The sequence below is a fragment of the Globicephala melas genome, chromosome 3 (genome assembly GCF_963455315.2).
Source record: "Globicephala melas chromosome 3, mGloMel1.2, whole genome shotgun sequence".
Classification (NCBI taxonomy): domain Eukaryota; kingdom Metazoa; phylum Chordata; class Mammalia; order Artiodactyla; family Delphinidae; genus Globicephala; species Globicephala melas.
Genome location: NC_083316.1, coordinates 87,990,093 through 88,011,723, shown reverse-complemented (window position 1 = coordinate 88,011,723; position 21,631 = coordinate 87,990,093). Strand labels below are relative to the sequence as shown.

General features: G+C 34.5%; 1 protein-coding gene across 1 annotated transcript in view; it reads left to right on the top strand.

Annotated features, from left to right (window-relative positions):
• FBXL17 (F-box and leucine rich repeat protein 17) overlaps positions 1 to 21,631 on the top strand; it is a 478,538-nt gene that overhangs the window by 35,957 nt on the left and 420,950 nt on the right. The window lies entirely within an intron of this gene.

Here is a 21,631-nt window from a genome sequence, read left to right as displayed (position 1 = left end):
AATTTTAAGTAGATTGGGTTTTTTCACTCTGAGATGTATTATTGTTAGTCCTTTAATGACAAATATTTTTAAAAGGGTGAGTAGAAATAATAGTCTGATTAAAGGCAAATAATATTTATATATGCATATATATAATTATACCGTATATTTAATTACAGACAGGAAATAATAAACATCATTAAATAGGACAAACAACTAATAGAAATATTCAGTACTCAGGAGAATATTGTGTCTGAAAGGATGCCAACAGAACTTTACCTGTGCAGATATTGATCATTAGCTAAATTATTTCACTAATTCTCTTATCAGTCTTCTCAAAAAGAATCTTCTCAAAATAGTATTAGAGTTTTATTTTGTAGCCTAAAAATAATCATAGCATAGTGCTTTTTTAAAGTATAAACTTTGCTGACTTTAAAATATCAAATTGGTTGTTTTTATATATGTTGACAGTATATGACTAAGTACACATTTTTTTCATATTATATCTTGGCCTTTAGATGGCAGCATTGTCTTTGTATATTTCAGTGACATAGCTTTTGTGTCCTTGATGTAACTATAAAGATAAAATGCTTGTACATGGTTTCTGCAGATATTTATGGTTTATTTTTAATTTTGTCCTTTAGATGGTTTTAGGGAAATTTTCTTTAAAAATATGAAATAATAGTTGCATCTAGAGTGTTACAAGGTGAACTTGCTATCTTACACAAAGTAGCAAGATACTTGAATATTCTTATTTGTGGCACTGTAAGTAAGGTACACTTTAGCATAGGGAAAGGATTCCTGTATTTATCACAAGGAGTTTTATTCAGGTGGAAAGAGGACAATGATCTGACATCTTAGTACTCAAATGATTTATGGTGAGGCAAATAATTGAGGACATACATGTAAAATCTTACCCCCAAAGAGTGAGTTTTTGTTTTAGTAATTTTTGAGTGAGACAACTGCCATGCACCTACATGGATGTATTTTTCATTTGCTATAAAACTGTTGTATAGACTATAAAAACAGATCTGAGGAATACAACTATAGTGAGTGTCTAGCATATTATATCCAACTGTCTGCCGTCTTTATTATTATTATTTTTTTTTTTGCGGTATGCGGGCCTCTCACTCTTGTGGCCTCTCTTGTTGTGGAGCACAGGCTCCGGACGCGCAGGCTCAGCGGCCATGGCTCACGGGCCCAGCTGCTCCGCGGCATGTGGGATCTTCCCGGACCGGGGCACGAACCCGTGTCCCCTGCATCGGCAGGCGGACTCTCACACACTGCGCCACCAGGGAAGCCCATGTCTGCTGTCTTTTAGCTATAGCATTTATATCACTTCTGTGCAGTACTGGCTACAAAATTATTTTAAAGCCATATTTAGTTTGTGTGTAGTTATTGATGATCTAGAAACTTCATTAAGTATATTTTCTCTGCTTCCTTACTGTCCTTCCTCCAGATTCTGCTTCTCTACTTTTTGGACAGAAGCTCTTTGGTCTGCTTTTTTTAAAAACATTTTTATTGGAGTATAATTGCTTTACAATGTTGTGTTAGTTTCTGCTGTATAACAAAGTGAATCAGCTATATATATGTATACATATATCCCCATATCCCCTCCCTCTTGCATCTCCCTCCCACCCTCCCTATCCCACCCCTCTAGGTGGTCACAAAGCACCGAGCTGATCTCCCTGTGCTATGTGGCTGCTTCCCACTAGCTATCTATTTTACATTTGGTAGTGTATATATTGTCAGTGCTACTCTCTCACTTCATCCCAGCTTACCCTTCCCTCTCCCTGTGTCCTCAAGTCCATTCCCTACATCTTGGGCAGCTTTTTATTTGGCTGTAAAATGATGGGGTCAGATAGATTATCTACATTTGTTATCCAACCTGATGTTTTAAAGTACTAGGATTTTACGATTTTGAAAATGACTTCTATGCTAAGTTCTAGGGTCAGCATATTTGATAGAGGTCTCTATGTCTTATATTTATTTGGCTTATTTTATTTTATTTTTTTTGGCTTATTTTTTTAACACCTTCTACTCTGTAGAGTTGAGTTATGAAACTAGTATAGATTTCTGAGTTACCCAAGAAAGTAGTAATGTATTATGAATAGATTTTAGAAAGTTTTAGGGAAATGTTAAATGTTTTCTGGTTAAAATTTGATTTCCCAATGGTTAATTATGACCTTTTACTTTTTTCAACCTCCTGGTGAAGTATTTTACAGTTCTGTGCCATCTCCCATAGTCCTTTGGCTCTTGCTGTAACATTATTTGTAACATTGTTTGTTCATTGTTTTTAATTTTATTATCCTTTGGAGGCTTACATGTATCATGTAGGACCTAAATTTACCTCTCTCTGCTTCCTTCTGGGATGAATGAGGCAAATACTGAGTGTAAGTTGAATTGAACTCAATTCATATCTTACTGTTTCTTAATCATGTGATTCAGTTAGTTATCTTAATTTTTGTACTTGCATTTCCTTTTTTGTAGAAAAGATATAATACTACCTCAGACTTGTTCTTATGAGGATCAGACTAAATGAGATTGAGGTGAAGTACAAAATATATGGTCCCAAATGTAGGAAGTTCTTTAATAAATGTTTTTTTTTTCTTCCTCTCCCTATCAGAGTTTACTTTCTGGAGTCTACCAGTTTGAATTGGTCTGTGTCAGTACCTACTGTCACTTACTATGTTCTGATTTCATCTGTTAGTTACCCACAGTTTAATTATTATTTTGCTGCTTGCTGTGATTTTGAGGTTGTTGCAGCAGCTAAGTGAATAGACTGGTAGCCGTGTTATCATCAACTAGGGTAAATAAGTAAGGTAAGCATTTGCATCAGAGCTTAAATAACAGTAACTAATTCAGCATTATATTAAGGCTTGCATTTCCTGACTCTTTTACTTCTCAACTTAGAGTTAATACATTAAGGGATTTGGTCCCTGCTACCCCTCAACACCCCGACTACATTCTTGTTACCTTATTCCTCAGATACTCCTTGTGAAGTGAGTTTACTTTGTAATCCCAGACATAAATAATGTACATTTATGAAGAATTCCATTTTATAAGTACTCACTTCAGCCTCCAAAGTCTCCAGGGGTAGATATTCGCCTTCATTGCCCTTTCCTTTCTGAATGGATGAGGCATTTACTGACACCGAGAGTGGTAGTTTCCAATAAACAGTGATGCATGCATATGGCGTTCTAAAGAAGGTGACCTAAAGTTAATAAACTTCATCTTGTTATTGTATACTACCTTTCAGTATTTTGCTGTCATTTTTTGATATCTGAAAACACTTAATAATAGTTATCTCATTGACTGTTTATAATGTACCAGGCACTGTGTAGTTTTACATAATTAATCCTCACAACCACCATATGAGGTAGCTTACTTTTTAAAATTTTTATTTATTTATTTTTATTTTTTGGCCATGTCGCGTGGCATGTGGGATCTTAGTTCCCAACCAGGGATTGAACCCGCACCCCCTGCATTGTAAGTGCAGAGTCTTAACTTCTGGACTGCCAGGGAAGTCCCCATGAGGTAGTTTACTTTTATTCCATTTTACAGATGAAGAAATTGAGGCCTAGAAAGGTTAAGGAACAACAGATAAATGTCAGAGTCAAGAGTCTAACCCAGATTGTTGGACTCTCAAAAGTTTGTCCTCGAGACCTTTGACTGCATGGATACGTCACAGGTGGAGCTAATCCATATATGCCTTTGAACCAAGCAATAATTTCCGAAAGGCATTATCCCCATTAAAACACTTAACTGTCAGGTGCTGTGAGACATCAGAGGAGGAAATTAGCTATTAGCATGAGCAGAAGATCCTTTTGCTAGGATGATAACTGATTTTAGGGGAAGCTGCTAGTACCAATGGAGATACACTGAAATCTTTTCTAGGAAAATTAGTAAAATTACCAAAGAGGAAAACTGTCTTCAGGATAGTGTTTAATGTTGGTTTTAATCCTGTATAAATGTGAACATAATGAACTTTTGTAGAATTGCACTCATTATGCAAAAGTTTTTACTTGGCAAAAACATAATATTGTGTTTTTTGTGATACTTGGATTCAGAAGCTAAATACCATTTCATTTTTGTTCGATAGATTTAATAGAAATTTTAGTGGATTAATGAACTGGTAACTGTCTACTCTGTTCCTTAACACTGTTTCAGATGTTGTTTCAGTGGAGTTAACATTTGAATGCCTACTGTGTGCCAGGCACTATGAGAAGTGTTAAGGAATTTAAAAAGAGTTATATTGCCAAAGAAAGAATATCCTTTTCTAGTGGTAAACGCTATGGAAATGCCAATCGCAAAATAGTTACTTGTGTGAGAGATTAGGGAGGAATCAGGAAATCCTATAAATAGTAGGTGACATTTATAACTGGATCTTGAATGATATATAGTGATATGGCAATTGTGCTGCAAGCAAACATTTTTTTGAGGAAAGTGATATCATTAACAAAGACAAGGCATCAGGAAGATATGTGGAATGTTTAATAAGTGGTGGGTGTTAAAGTAAGATTAGGATTATATAAGGCTGGTGGGGGAAGTGTTCATAATTGGGTCTCTAAAGGAAGGTGGGGACCAGGTTGTTAAGTTTCTTGAGTGTCATGCTAAGAAATTTATATTTCTCTTGGTAATTGGGATTATACTTGGGATTTCAAATGTGAAAGGTGATCAGATTTTTCGGTCTTGTATTTTTGTTTTAATTTCAGGAAATTAAAAAAATGTGGAATACTGAAAAGAGTAATAACATATATATGCCCATCACCTAGACATTGACCGTTGTTAACATTTTGTTAAATTTGTTTCTTCTTCTTGAATTAATAAAGCAAATAATCTTTAATTCGCTTGTCTTGCATCCCATGTTATTCCACTATCTCTTTCTAGAGGCAACTACTGTGATGATCTAAAATGCTTAAAAAAACAACTGCTTTAACAGACATAATGGGTACCATGAACAACAATATAATATTGTTCAGTATGTGGTCCCAAATAGTTTATATCTGATATTATATGGTTAAAATCTGGTCTCACAAAGTATGTCAATCTACAGTTTGCATTTTTACTTTTAAGTTGTTTTTGATATCTAGCCATAATGAATATGTAATTCATTCTTTTAAACTTTTAGTATCCTGTATATGTATATATCTCCTGTTTATCCATTTTATATTGAGGGACACTTACATTGCTTCCGTTGTTTTGCTATTATAGCCAGTGTTGCAATAAAATCTTTGTGCAAGTCTCTGGGCTTATCTGTGAGAATTTCTCTAGGATCTATTCTAGAAATGTAATTAAAGGGAGCAAGGATGGGTACTTTTTGAAATTTTTGCTAGATAATGTCAAATTGCTCTCCATAAATAACTGTAATTATAGTTTACAGCTGTATCTTGCTGATGGATTGTCAACTCTTTTGGGGGTGAAGAGTATCTAGTTATCTTTTTATCCCATCCACCCGCATGTTGGCACATAATAGTCATTCAATAAATGTTGGTTTAGTGACAAATGGCTTACTGCTGAATTAAACATACTTTTAAAAACATTTTTTCCAGTATTTTGGGAACATGCTTTAAAAAGAAGGTGGATTTAAGCATATAAATAAAAGCTCGAAAAATAGGTTAAAGATGCAGAGTCAGTGGTTTTCTGACTTTTCAAATAAGTAAGTTTCTTTGATCTAGTTACTATATTAATGATGCCATTCTTCATGTATCAAATTTATCTAGCCAGAGTCATTGATGTTCTCAAGGAGTATTTTCTGGGACAATAGTTTTTTTTAACAATATGGAGTTCTGATCAACTAGAGTATAATTTCTGTTCTTGTCTGAATTACATTGACTTGTACATTTGTACGATTAATAAAATTGGTTTTATTTTGTTCAGTGATATTTGAAAGATCCACTTGAAAAAAAAGTTAAAATGTTATTTGGCAGATTTTTCAGTCTAAAGAATAAATACATTTTTATTCGTTATATATTCTTTGTTAGAGCTTACTGTCTCTCTTTTTAATCTGTTTTTCTGTTTTTCTCCTGTGGGTATCTTTTTTATCTATCAGCTATCTGGATAAGAACATGACTGAATTGTATTCCATCATTTGTGAAAGGCATAGAAAACCATAAAGAATGAGTATGTGTGTGTGTATGTATATTTTTCTTCCCCTGTGAACCAGTTTGGTAGAGGGCAAGCAGTGACTGATAATATCCAAATAATTTTTCTTTGGAATGCATTATTTTTTTTACCCAGCATATTTATTTAACATTATATTAATTTAGTAACACTAAAATTAGTTCACAAATTTTGGGAGCCCATCAACTGATGGTAGGCGTTGCTCAGATGCAAACAGGATTGCAGGAGGAAGCTAGCCTAGTATTAAAAACTCTGATACAGATATTCCAGTGTTGATAATGCAGAATTTATTATAACTAAAAATAGGTGACTCTAAATAGTATTTACATATTCTTAAAAAATTTTTTTCTGGATCAAATTTTAGATTACTAAAAATATACAATTTGTTGTGGGTTTAAAATTTATAGTTGGTAGGTTATTCCTAGTGTTGCAGTTCTTTTGCTGGTGTTATTTTCCACTGATATAGTCTGTAGTTTAGATCCTTTTTTTAAAATAAATTTATTTATTTATATTTATTTATTATTTTGGGCTGTATTGGGTCTTCATTGCTGCGCGCGGGCTTTCTCTAGTTGTGGCGAGCAGGGGCTACTCTTTGTGGCGGTACATGGGCTTCTCACTCTGGTGGCTTCTCTTGTTGCAGAGCACGGGCTCTAGAGTGCACGGGCTTCAGTAGATGTGGTGCGTGGGCTCAGTAGTTGTGGCTCGTGGGCTCTAGAGTGCAGGCTCAGTAGTTGTGGCTCACGGGCTTAGTTGCTTTGCAGCATGTGGGATCTTCCCAAACCAGGGCTGGAACCCGTGTCCCACTCCATTGGCAGGCGGATTCTTAACCACTGCGCCACCAGGGAAGCCCCTAGATCCTTTTATGAAAATGTAATTTTTGTTTACTTCTTTTAGGAGTGCATATTAAAAAAATCACAAAGAGTTTTGGAGCAAATCAAATTATCTTTCAGATATAAACATGAAAGTGCTGTCTCAGTCTCTGTGCTCAAGTGTTGATAACAGTTGATAGTGGGTTGAGATAAACAGCCAAGTCATTAGACTTAGCAAATTGAAACTTTATGAGGTTAGATGGCAGTGGAATGCTGGGAGTACATTAAGCGTGTCATTTATGAGCACATATTCTTCAACTGCCTTTCTAGACCATCAGTCAACAAGTGAGATGTATTGCTTGGATCTAGGGAGAAGTTTTGGCTTATATTTTTCTTCATCTACCTATCACAGAGGTGTTAGAGTCTTAGGATATCCAAGACTTAATCCCATTTAATGTTTTAGTGATTAGGCTTAAGGGGAGAAGAATTTCTCTTTTTCTTTTTCTCTCTTTTTTTAAGATGTGCCTTTCTGAATATCTTTTACAAACTATAGTTGAATCTGGTTACCAGTTGGTAAGATGCTTCTTTTTCAAGCATTTTCTTGTCATTATTATTAGAAAGATACATTGTCATGAAAGTGCATCTAGGCATCCTGTGTGGTGACTACTGTTCCTATTCCTGCTACAGATTTTGCTTATTCATATTACCTATATAGTCTTTCTTCAAGTTCTTATTAAAGGTCTAAAGACAAAGTTGCTCAGATGAGAGTGTTAGGGTAAAATCTTTCCCTTGGACTGTACCTTCTGGTTTCTAGTAGCTGATAATTTGAGGCCAGATGAAATCTGTACTTTTTTGATATTATTTTTTTAACCCTCCTATTGCTTCTTATTTTGTGTAGCCACATAAAATTTAGGTTGTAGAAAAGAGAAATACAGTATTTTTCTTTAATGGGTCCTCTACTTCACTATTTTTGGTTTCTAAAATATGATAGAAATGAGTTATGGAGAGTTCTTGGGGGTAGAAAATTTGTAGTGTCTATTGCCAGGTTTTTATTGACTATTTTTGATTTAAGTATAAAATCTAGGTATTTATCATTCACTATAATACGATACATAAATGAATATATTGAGAATTTGTAATCCAAAGAAAAATAGTTATATATCAGAGTCCTTCTAATTGAGCTGTATCTGCATGATTATTCTTAGCTTTTATTTTCCTCTTATTGAATATATATCTTTGAGAAAATAAAGAGGAAGGTATATATTTATATTCTTTGTTGTTTAAATGCCTACATGAATGCCTACAGATTATAAAATTATCAATATTTTCATCATTTAATGATAGCTTTTTGTTTTAACTCCTCTGAGAACATGGTAGAATTAGGTCGAGCTGTGATTTATAGATTCTCTGAATGGGAATAAAGATATAATTCCATATCTATTTACTAGGTTAATGTTAACTTTAAATATTTGAAGATACTTACGAGTAGTTTGATATTTCATATATTTTAAGTTATTGCAGGACGCAATTTTATGCACATACACACATATATGTATGTACTCCTCTTCACTGATATATTAATAAGTTTTTTTCATCATGCATAAATGTAGTCAGTTCCATTGTATAATCTATTATACATTTTATAAACTACAATTGTTATCAGCTTATGAGTAAAGAATTTAACGGAAAACGGTGTGAAAGATGATGGTATATTGTATTCCACTGAATTCAGTCATGACCTAAGACATTTCTAAAGATCGACATTTTATTTTTTCACATCCACAACACAGATATACTCTTGCTAAAATACTGGTTTTTTTTTATCATTTCAAGAATCTGTAGTGGCTAACTACAAAGATTTCTCCAGTTATTTTTCTCTGTTCTCATTGCGTTCTTAACTTGTCCACTTAGTCTTCATTTTCTCTTGTCATCTTGCTTTCTTTCAGTATGTGTTCAAGCTGAGGTAAATATTATTTTTTGGTCAAATATTCTTTAAGAATTCTTCCACATTTATTACTTTCCAATATTCTATCAGCTTCCTTTATTATTTCTTATTAATCCATTGATAATTTGTTGTGGGTTTCAAGGCTTCAGTTTAGTCATGTAAGCTCCTTGAAAATGGGGATGAGATTGTCTTTTTTGTAAACTTGTAGTTAGTAACTGAATATTTGTCAATGTTTTGACTAAATGGTTAAAAATCAATCTTTTTTACATAAAAATTATAAATTTTCTGAAAAGGACTGTTAATTAAGATGAACCATTCTATTCTCAAATCCTTTTGGTTTTGTCCTGGGAAAAATTATTTTTGTGCCAAAAAGAAAGCTATTAAAAATTAATATTTTTAATGAGGCACATGTCAGTAACTTTAAGTATGATTATTTATACTTTTGATATGTACATACAATACAGCTTTTAGTATACAAGTTTCAATTTTTATTAATGGCATTGGTGAAATATGTTTCATTCTATAGCAGTGTGAAGTGATTCTTCACTAGTGTTCTTACCAGAAGAATGGCAGTCATAGTTTGAGGAAGTAAAATCCCAAATAAGTATGTCCTCTTCAAGAATTAAGTAGTTTTTAAGAAATGATTTTTTTAAAGTGAATGTTAAGGGCTTCCCTGGTGGCTCAGTGGTTAAGAATCCGCCACCAGTGCAGCGGACATGGGTTCGAGCCCTGGTGCAGGAAGATCCCACATGCTGCGGAGCGACTAAGCCCGTGGGCCACAGCTACTGAGCCCGCACTGTAGAGCCCACGTGCCACAACTACTAAAGCCTACGCACCTAGAGCCCATGCTCCGCAACAGGAGAAGCCACAGCAATGAGAAGCTCCCACTTGCTGCAACTAGAAAAAAAGCCCACGCGCAGCAATGAAGACCCAACGCAGCCAAAACAAACAAAAAAAGAGTGAATGTTGAAGCTTGTGGCTTTAAAGTTCTTTTTATTGCAGATTACCTGTTAGATATTTTCATTTCTTGGTTTACATTCCATTGAGGATATTTGAATTGTTTCAGTGCTGCTACCAGTGCATTTTCCTTCTTTTGCTTTCAGAAAACCCTAACAAAAATCTCTTAAGCTTGCTAAGAATTGTGGTCCTTTTTCTTTTGTCATATTCCATCACTTGATTCTTAAAAAGGTGAAAGTTAACAAATTGCCTCTATGTTTGAGTTTGTTTAGAAGAGCTTGCTTTTATTGTTGCAGTTAGAAAGAGATAAATTAAATATATTTGATACATATCTTGATTGCTTGATACCCAGAAAATGCATCAAGCATATCTGGCAGTAAATGTAGTTAGAACGTTGACATTGCTTGCTTTGAGCGTGATATAACACGCAGAAATTACACTGACAATACTTTATATAAAATTCTTAGTTTTAAATATCATAAATTGGTTCCATTTATTTTATTATCTTTTTGTTCTTTAATATGTCCTAATGGTTTTGTAGAATCAAAAATTAGGAAAAGAATACCCCAAAGGGAGCATAACTAGATATCTTAGTAGAATAATGCAGTTTATTTCTTCATTTTCTTGGAGAATTAAGTGGCATTTGGAAAATTTAAGGAAAAAAATGGGCGAGTATTGGGTCAGCCTACTGAATTGTTTAACCTTGGATTAAGTTTTGTTTTTTCAATCTAGAAGTGCTTTTTCTAGTATACCTAGATGATTTTCTTCTGTACAGTCAGTCCAAGTGTGTATGTAGGCATCATCTGTTTTCATATATTAAAGTCTATTTAAAACAATCACATGTTTATAATATATATTATGATACTTTTAGATTACAGAGTCAAGACAGGCTTTTTTTTTTTTAAAGAGTATAATGGTGCTGATTACTGATCAGTCTTAGAATAGGAGGTATTTCACATATAGTCTTTTTCATAGGGGTTAATCATTATCAGTCTAGTGTATGGATTTCCCCAGTGTCACAGGTTAATTCTCAGATGTGAGAGCCTTTCTCCTTTCTCTCCATCAAGGCATATCTTTCTTTAGCTGTTGTAGAAACTAACTTCTCCAGTCATTAGAGTCAACTTGTGATCACCTTAATGCTTCCCTCTCACCTTTGAGATTCTGTATTTGTCGATGTCTAAAGTTAGTTATTTGTTTTTATGCATTATAGTATTAAAGGTACATTAAACTTGCATGGCTATATTATTGCTCATGTACTTCCTTCTTCTGACCCTCCTTTCTTAAAAAAAAAAAATAGTAACTTAGCCTTGAAAGTGATCTTAGAAGGCCTCTAAACCTGCTTCCTACAAATCCTTTTATTGCATGCCTGATAATGAGCTCTCCACCAGTGTGTTTGTGTGTGTGTGTGTGTGTGTGTGTGTGTGTGTAGAAGGTTATTTATTAATGAATATACAAGAACTCATGCAATATTCTAATGACAGTTGAAAAATTAATAGTAAAATGGTGTCAAAATGATATTTGGCCAAATTTTAAAAATTTTAACATTTTAAAGTGATTGTTACTAATGCCTTTTTTAAAAAAAGGCTTACATATACTCACCACATTTTTTAAAGAGGACTAGAGGAACTTATTTTCAGTACTGGTTAGTACCAAATTAGTGTGAGAATCTATAATTTAACAATTGAAATGATTGCCTCTTCTGAATATGTGCATTGTTTTAGGGGACCTTTCCATTTTAGATGGTGTATGGCACTAAGTAGTGGTCCTCGTAAAACTTTTGTCTTTCATTTACAATTAACATGCTCTTTGACAGCTGTCCTTTAATAATCTCACACCATGGGTTTGAAACTTTTTCCTTAAAGCTTTATAGTTGAATTACAATACATTGTGTCCTTTGTTTTCTCCTGGAAAAGGATTTAAACAACCTTTCTATTGCACTTGTTGAATATGTATTTCATAGTAACCACCATGAAGTTTGCAGCATTTAAGAAGATGAAGAAGCAGAGATAAAAGATACACATTCAAGAAGGCTCGGTTTCACAGTTGGTGCATAATCCTTTCTGCTGTCATTGGTACCCTAACCCTGTACCTACCAGAACAAAAGAAACTGAATTAGAAATTGTGGGAGCTGGGGAGCATTCAGTTGGCAGCCCATCGCATGGCCCATAGGCGTTGTCAGGTCTCAGTTTGATGCCCTTTATTCTTTCTGACAGATGTGAGGTAGGGTCTATGAGGGGGAAGTCATTACTAGAGAGAGGGCAGTGTCAGATCAAAAGTAACCAGTGATCAAACAAGGTAAAGGGCTGTGGAAAATAGGCTCTCTTTCTGGCCTCAACACCTGCCTGATCACTGAAGGGAATAGTCCTTATGTGTCAGGGCAAGTTGATTTTCTTTGATGTACAGTGAATTAGAAGTCAGAATGGAAGCTTAACTGGAGTACAGATTTTTACATCCTAGTTCTTGAGCAGTTTGGGTGTTTAAATTTTTTACTTTAATTATCTAGAGGTTATAGAGTCATTCTCTGTTGAAAAAAATATAAAGACTTAACCATACTAACTTTGTTATCAATATATATTTAGAGATAGTACTAATGAACAAGCAAGTTTCAATACAGTATACTACAGGCTTGGAAGTCACCAAACTCTTTCTTTCAAGCATCTTAACTATAACTAATCAGAACATTTTTATAATTACAATGGTGGGTAACAAAGTGGATAGTGCTACGCTTGACACATAGTAGGACCCTTCAATGGTAAAATTTTGGAAGTAACCTCACTAATTTCAAAAAATTTGAATTAACTCTTAACCCCTAAGTGGGAAAATTATTGTTATTATATTATTATTATAAATGATTATTGTATTATCTCTTAAGGTAACCCTTTCTAAGTCAGCTGAAAGAAAATTTGAGACAATCTCATTGGGGTTTTGTATGTGTGGTTCTTTTCTCTGCCCTTTCATCTTTAGAGGTATGTGACCAAAGTCTAGAACAAGGATGGTATTTTTATCTTTCATTAGCTTTCTGTGTGGATAAATTGACAATTGAGGCATATTTCTAAAAATTTTAATTATGATGTTTTCCTTTACATTAAGAACAAAGATTTGACTGCTACTAGATTTCAGTGTCTCAACTTTTGGTATTTTAAATACTGCCGAATTTCATTCAGGCTCCTGGTTAACAGTCATTTGCCCTCACATAAGAATTGATTTGAAAATACTGATTTTCCAGTAAGATGAATAAAGAATCTTAGTGGGGCAGCCTTTTAAAAGTGATTTTTAATCTCATAACTTGTTCATTTTTGCCAAAAGTCTCATATTTGTTTATTTTTGATAAGTAACGTAAGACTTCCTTTATACGTTTAGATATATAAAAGAATATAAAACAATATGTATTATGTTGTATTACCTTTACATTAAATTAATATTTGGCTTCTAGACTACTGTTAGCTATAAATACATTTTATGTTTGAGCAATTTCAGAATAATATATTTGAGCATACCTATAAATAGTGATATTTCTGATTTGGCTTTTAGATAAACTTATCATTACATAAAGCGTTCAGGGTCTCCTTTTTAAGTAGTTTGACTTAGGAATTCTAATGTTGGCATTGAGTCAGGTGGCCTAATTTTTTATTTGATTAATTTTATTTGGAATAAAATGTTTTGTAAATTAAGATTCTATATCTATTTTTGAAGCTTTTTAAAATTTAGGAAATCTTAATACAGATTCAATATACAATCTAAATACAGTTAGACTCTTTTTTTTGTTTCTGATCATTTTTGTTCACGTTTGCCCCGAACTGCCTTTGAAGGACAATTGAAACCAGTATGATAATATTCCTCTGATTTAAGGAGAATGATTTTGGTTTGGCTCTTGGCTGTCTGAGGGCATTCCTCCAGTCTGTCCTTCAGTCTGGATATTTGAAAAAAGGAGTTTGCTGATATTTTAATATTAATGTTAGGAAGAAACATTTGTGAAAGGTAAATTTTTAAAGTAAATGTCGATTTTTCAAAATGGACCTCACCAGCATAAAATTTTACTAGTCATAATCTTTGGTTCATGGCATACTATCCTATTTGGTCCATGCATGATCTTATTGTCTTATGAAAGTCAGTTTATCTAAAAATTATTTAACATTCACTCAAGAACCTCCTATCTAAACCAAGAATTAGAGTATTTCCAGTAACTTTCATCTACCTGTGTGTTCTTTACTTCTCTCATCTCTGACTCCCTTTCAGAGGTAATTAGAAGTAACCACTATCCTAAATTTTATGTTTACCATTTTCCCCAGTTTGTTACCTATGTATATTTGCCTAAACAATAAATTGTTAATTTTTACTTGTTTTTAATCAAATAAATTTTTAAAGAGGTCATTGATGAACTGTAAATATAGTGCTTTAGCAGGTATTTTAACATTTTAGTTAAGAGTGGTATAATTTAGTGAGTTAATGTAAGGAAAGTATGTTTCTGATCTTAAACTTGATACTATTTAAATCTAACTTTTAAGATATTCTCTGTTGCATTTTCATGTTCTTTTTAGATCTTTCGATTACAGGTACAATAACTACACGTTGGTCCCTTGCATTTTGCACCTTCCATTTATAAATTGTATTCATAAATATGTGAAATGAGGTCTTTTCTTTCTTAGTTTTGGTTTGCTGCAGTTGTAGCAATTCCTGTGAATTGATTTACAGGTTAGAAAAGTTAACTCTTTTAGGTGGTAAGGGTAGCTGGTCAGGAATATCTGACTAATCACTTGTTTGGTATGGAGGTAAGTGAATTTTAACCTTACCAAGTGAACTTTTTGTTTTACTTATCAGCTTGGAGTATCACTAGTAATTTAATAAATCCAACCATTGTCATCTTTCATAAGGATAAGATGATCGTACTATATTTCTTTGATTTCTAGATGTACTATGATTTAACAACAACTTCTTTGGGGGGGAAACCACATTAAATATTTATGTTGATTTTAAGACTTCCTGTGATTTTAGAGCTACTAATTTGTAGAAAAATGAGAGTCCTTTTTTTTTTTTTTCCAGCTTAATCAAATCGGTCAGCAATTCAGTACTGGTCTGATACACAAGTTTTGGTGAAATCAAATCAAACAAAATATTTTCTTAACTGTTGGAGGATTTTTCTCCAGTTGCTATTTTCTAACATGTAGTATAAAAAAAATCTGCCTTTTTGTTTCTGCGAATCCTTTGGAAATGTGGTTGATTATACCTAGGAATAGTCAGTAATCAGAATGGTTAATGATATATAAATGTTGAGTGAGCTAACTAATAAAATATTATTGGAGATAAAATTAGCACATTTCAACTTTGACACAGATTTTTTCCTTTGAGCAAGTTATGATTGATCATATTTACAAGAATGTGGAATATAGAGTAAATTTTTGTACCAATCTCCATTTTTAGGAGATTTTCAGTCTAAATGGAGAGCTCATATGTGGGTGTATATGTATGTTCATGCACACATACATATGTAATATGTATTTGTATCCATATATACAAAGTAACATAAGGTGGTGAAGTGATTTCAGATTAATGTAATTTGAATTTAAAAGGGAGATTTTTCCCTCTTTATTGATGGATTATGCTTCTTTGCCTTATGAAGGAGTCTAAGAGGTCCATGTGGAATGTTGATTTGTCTTTGCTCTCAAAAATGTATCTTAGTGAGATTGCTTGAGTGACAAATACAGTTGGCATAAGGTGTTTAGGGTTGTAGTTTGAGAAGCTGCACATAGTTCATTCCATTGAGGTTTATTCAGTGTTTTGTAATGTGAGGCCTACCTGAAGAAGCAAAGCAGTAAATCCCTTGCATGCTTCTTAGAAATGTCAAATAGCTTTATAAAGATATAATGGTATACTTCCTTGGTTTTTCTCAGTGTAGATCGGTCATTTAGATAATTTGATGGAAATAAATTATTAAATACATTGATTTATGATATTTGGGAGAATAGAAGCTAAATTTAGAGGCAAAGGTTAGAGGGTGGAATGACATTTTATACCGTAGAAAATGATATTGAAAGCTTGGAAATTAATGGTGCTGTCGTTACAAGTCATATAATTTTGGAAAATATGTTTTCCTTGGCTCCTTCATGGTTATTAGCTACATGGATCAATTAATTATTTTCCATAAGTCCTATCTCCTACCATTCACTGATTCATTCATTAACCATTTATCGAGTACTAACCACATATGCAGCACTATGCTTCTAGAGCCAATTTATCTTGGGTCATGCCAGCCCACTTACTATAAAGTAACTCAATTAACATGAGCAGTTTCTTTCCATCTTGTATTTACTTATGTAAGAGCCCACTGGGGGGGACAATAACATCCCCCGGTCAAAGCCATTGCTTTAGAGACTGGACTCTTAGCCTTTCTTATATTGAACACTACATTTTAATAGTAAGAATTTGAAAATAATGACATCTAGATAATATTTTATTTGCTAATGATGATAACCTCTAAGTTAGTTACCTAATTAAGGTGAAATATTTTGAAGATTAAAATTAAAGGAGTTATTATGTAGTATAAAACATGCTGTATTCATTACAGTGACTTGTTCTGTTAGTTTTTTTATGAAGACACTTTGCTGTTAAAGATAGATTTGTTCCATTGAGCCATAGTAGTACTTGAGTAGTATATGGGTAGCAATAATTGATGAATTAAATCTAATGAATTGAGTTTTGGCATTATTCCATTGGGTTCTTTTTCTCATTATTTTTTTAAATTAACTTTTATTAGAGTATAGTTGCTTTACAGTGTTGTGTTAGTTTCTTGCTGTATAGCAAAGTGAATCAGTCATACGTATACATATATCCACTCTTTTTTAGATTTCCTTCCCATTTCGGTCACCACAGAGCACTGAGTAGAGTTCCCTGTGCTATAAAATAGGTTCTCATTAGTTATCTGTTTTCTACATAATAGTGTATATATGTCAGTCCCAATCTCCCAATTCATCCCACCCCCCGCATTCCGTTGGTTTAATGTTTTAATTATTATTAGGATATTTATAAGGAGATTGTCATCTATATCACACAGAGTTCTGCCTCATGAGAGCCCTCAGTTATATATTTCCTCTGGGCTTGGTACTGGGGAAAGCTAGACTTCTTTTTTTTTGTTACGTTATGAATTTTATTTTATTTATTTTTTAAATTTTTATTGGGGTATAGTTGATTTACAGTGTTGTGTTAGTTTCAGGTGTACAGCAAAGGGGAAAGCTAGACTTCTGAGCAATTGCTTTCCTTTATTATTTTAACTACTGTGAATTTTAAAAAAAATTTATTTTATTTATTTATTTTTGGCTGTATTGGCTCTTCATTGTTGCGTACCAGCTTTCTCTAGTTGTGGTGAGCGGGGGCTACTCTTTGTTGCGATGGGCAGGCTTCTCATTGCAGTGGCGTCTCTTGTTGTGGAGCACGGGCTCTAGGCTCGTGGGCTTCAGTGGTTGCAGCACGTGGGCTCAGTTGTTGTGCCTCACGGGCTCTAGAGCGCAGGCTCAGTAGTTGTGGCACACGGGCTTAGTTGCTCTGCGGCATGTGGGGTCTTCCCGGACCAGGGATCGAACCCGTCTCGCCTGCATTGGTAGGCGGATTCTTAACCACTGTGCCACCAGGGAAGGCCTGTGAATTATTTTAAAAGATGTTGTGGTCTGTTTTCCCTCTTTTCTTTGGCATCTTAGAAATCAAGAAACATACTAGTAATTCATCTAAAAGCACTCAGAATTTCTCTCTTTACTGTAGAATAACTTTTCTTTTTAACCCTTATTTTCCCTTGCCTCATTTTCTACTTGCTTTTCTCCTGTAGGGTGAATTTTCATGAACTATCTCAATTCCTTTTTGGAAAGAGGAGGGGTATACCTGAATACAAACCGAAGTACTTATATAAGCTTATTTTAACTTTAAAACACCGTCTTCTTTGAACAGACAATTGTGATATAATGGAGGGTGCTTTGAGGCTTGAATTAGGAAGATACAGGTTTAGCTAGGGCTTCTGTATCTTAGTTGAGTGACTTCAGGCACTTGCCCATGAGGTGATTTTCTCTTTGAGGAATGAATAAAAATATTAGCTCAGGCAGTTTATGTAAAAGTGGTAGTCTCATCTTAAGTGAATAGTAAGATAATTTTCTTTAGTCATTTGTCTGTCACACTGTTAATAATATTGAAAGCTAACCATAGTTAAAAGAATATTTGGGAGGATTTTATAAAATACTAAGAAATATAAGAAAAGAGGCTTAAATAACCCTTGCTGTCATAAAAAATTCTTATGCATGTTTACAAAATTCTAATAGTATAGAAAAGTAGAAAGTGAAAAGTGAGAACTTCCTGTTAATCGCTGTGGTGATTATTTTCAGAAAACTTTTAATGCACATACAAATATGTATGCATATGTTTTTATTTTTTATTATTTCTGTAAACTTTTTTATTTAAAAATTTTAAATTGAAGTATAGTGGATTTACAATATTATATTAGTTTCAGGTGTATAACAGTGATTCAGTATTTTTTTTCTTGATGTACTGCATTTAAAGTTATTACAGAATAATGGCTATATTTCCCTGTGCTGTGCAATATGCTCTTGTTGCTCATTTATTCTATGCATAGTAGTTTGTATCTCAAAATCCCATACCTCTATCCAGCCCCCTCCACCCCCACCCTCTCCACACTGCTAACCACTAGTTTATTCATTATATTTGTGAATCGTTTCTGTTTTGTTTTATGCATGTTTTATTTTTTAGATTCCACATGTAAGTGATAACATAAAGTATTTGTCTTTCTCCATCTTATTTCACCAAGCATAGTACCCCCCTCTAGGACCATTCATGTTGTTGCAAATGGCAGAATTTCATTCTTTTTTATGGCTGAGTAATATTCCATTGTGTGTGTGCGCGCGTGCGTGTGTGTGTGTATACATATATATACCTACCACATCTTCTTTATCCATTCATCTGTTGATGGACATGTAGGTTGCTTCCATATCTTGGCTATTTAAAATAATGCTGCTGTGGGGCTTCCCTGGTGGCGCAGTGGTTGAGAGTCCGCCTGCTGATGCAGCGGATGCAGGTTTGTGCCCCGGTCCGGGAAGATCCCACATGCCATGGAGCGGCTAGGCCCGTGAGCCATGGCCGCTGACCCTGCACGTCCAGAGCCTGTGCTCCGCAATGGGAGAGGCCACAACAGTGAGAGGCCCGTGTACCGCAAAAAAAAAAAAAAATAATAATAATAATAATGCTGTGAACAGCATGTGTCTTCTCAGATTAGTGTTTCTGTTTTCTTTGGATATACACCTAGCAGGGGATTTGCTGGATCGTATGGTAGTTCTGTGTTTAGGTTTTTGAGGACATACGTTTTTATTTAAAAAACTGTACCACATATTCTGTTCTACAGATGTCATTATTGGTGAATACTTAGGCTCTTTCCTGTTTTTTTCCCCATTAGAAATGATAATAGCCATAAATTTCAATGGTTTTCTATCAAAAGAATATATTTTCATATGTACCCTTTTTATGATATCTTGTTGATAATTTTCACAAAACCAAGAAACATGTCTTCGCTACATACTGTCCTTCATCTCCATTCCAGGTGTTTTTGTTTTTCTTTTAAATAGTGACCAGGTGTGCCGCTGGATTTTTCTGAGAACATCAAATAGTTTTACGCTTAGAGGCAGAGATAAGAATAAACAAGATGCTTGAAAAAAATCTTTGATTCTCTGTGCTCTGTCATATCATTAAGGGACGTACTTTTCTTCTGAGAAGTAACAGACGCTTTCCTGCGGGACAGGTCAGACAAAGGGACACACAGTGACAGACCTCTTGATGCTTATTCTCATCAAGAGGTTGAGGAAAGGTAGCTTTTGTATCAGACAGGTAGAGATTTCAATTCCAGAATTACCAATTACCAGTTCACAAGTTGTGGATTTCTTCTTAAGCACTTAATTTTTTTTTAAGGGATCTTTATTTTTATTTATTTATTTATTTATTTATTTTTGGCTGCATTGGGTCTTTGTTGCTGCATGAGCTTTCTCTAGTTGTGGCAAGTGGAGGTTACCCTTCGTTGTGGTGCGCGAACTTCTCATTGTGGTGGCTTCTCTTGTTGCGGAGCACAGGCTCTAGGCACGCGGGCTTCAGTAGTTGCAGCATGTGGGCTTCAGTAGTTGTGGCTCGTGGGTTCTAGAGTGCAGGCTCAGTAGTTGTGGTGCACGGGCTTAGTTGCTCCATGGCATGTGGGATCTTCCCGGACCAGGGCTTGAACCCGTGTCCCCTGCATTGGCAGGCGGATTCTTAACCACTGCGCCACCACGGAAGCCCTAAGCACTTAAAATTTAAACTTCTTGAAGACTTGATTTCCTTATGTATAAATTGGAGATGATACTGTTTACTTTGGTCATTGAGAAAGTTATATGGATTGAGATGATATATGTAAATTGTCCAACAAGGCATCTTGGAAAATAGCAATTCATAAAATGTTAAGTTCCTCTCTTTTCTTTTAACTTCTCAACTGCCATTTCTCTTCTCTCTCTTTATGACTAAAGGAAACCTGGAAGGAAGTTATTGCTAGAGCTTTGCTGGTAGTGAACATTTTTGTTATTGAGCAACTTGCCGAGGGGGAGAAGTAACTGATGGTGCTTTATACATTTGAGAGGGTCCAGTGAGCCTTTCATCTTATGGGGAATTTCTGGAAGAGTCATTTTAACCTCTAGTATTTGTGTTTTTTCAAAACTCCACCTATACTTCTTACTGCTTTTATATTTTTTACTCTTAGTAACTTAGTCACAATGGTTATTCCAGTCAATTAATTTTTTTCATGAATTCCTGTCATTTTCTTTGCCATGAGTTCTCATCCTTAGTTGAATTTTCATACTGTTTAGTGGGGAATATTGAAATAATTAAGTGTGAGCTACATCATATCATCTATGATTCATTTGATTGCAAATAACACAACCTGACTCAACTTGCTTAAACAGTAAGAAGTTTATTGACTCGTAACTGCTCTGTGTAGAGGTAGGTCAGGTTTTAGGATTGATTTGATTCAGTGTCTTTTACAGTGTATTTATGGAACTTGTTCTTTCTGACTCTTTGCTTAGCTCATTGCTATCTCATTTTCAATCTAAGTCTGGTTCCACTTGTAGTTAAAGGTTGTTGATAACAGTTCCTAAGTACATGTTGTGCATGTATCATAGTTAATTCCTGTGTATTGCTGAGTATGTTGTACTTAATTTGATACTTGGTACAAAATATAAACATACAATAATTTGTTTATCCATTTACCTGTTAATGGACATTTGGGTTGTTTCCAGTTTTTAACTATAGAGCTTCCATGAACATTCATGAACAAGTCTTTGAATGGACAAAGGTTTTCATTTCTCTTGAGTAAATGCCTAGGATTGGTATGGCTGGGTTATAAGGTTAGTGTTTCTTTAAATTTCACTTTGTGTGTAACTGCCAAAGGGTTTTACAAAGTGGTTGTGCTGCTTTATGTCCTTCTACAATGTTTGATAGCTCCATTGTGCTCCATCCTCACCAACAGTGGTAATGTCAGATTTTTAAATGTTAGCCAATCCGAGTGGATGTGTGGTGGTACCTTATCGTGGTTTTCATTCGCTTTTCCCTGATGTCTCATGGTGTTGAGCACCTTTTTTTTTTTTTTTTTGCGGTACGCGGGCCTCGGCTCCGGACGCGCAGGCTCAGCGGCCATGGCTCACGGGCCCAGCCGCTCCGCGGCATGTGGGATCTTCCCGGACCGGGGCACGAACCCGTGTCCCCTGCATCAGCAGGCGGACTCTCAACCACTGCGCCCCAGGGAAGCCCTTGAGCA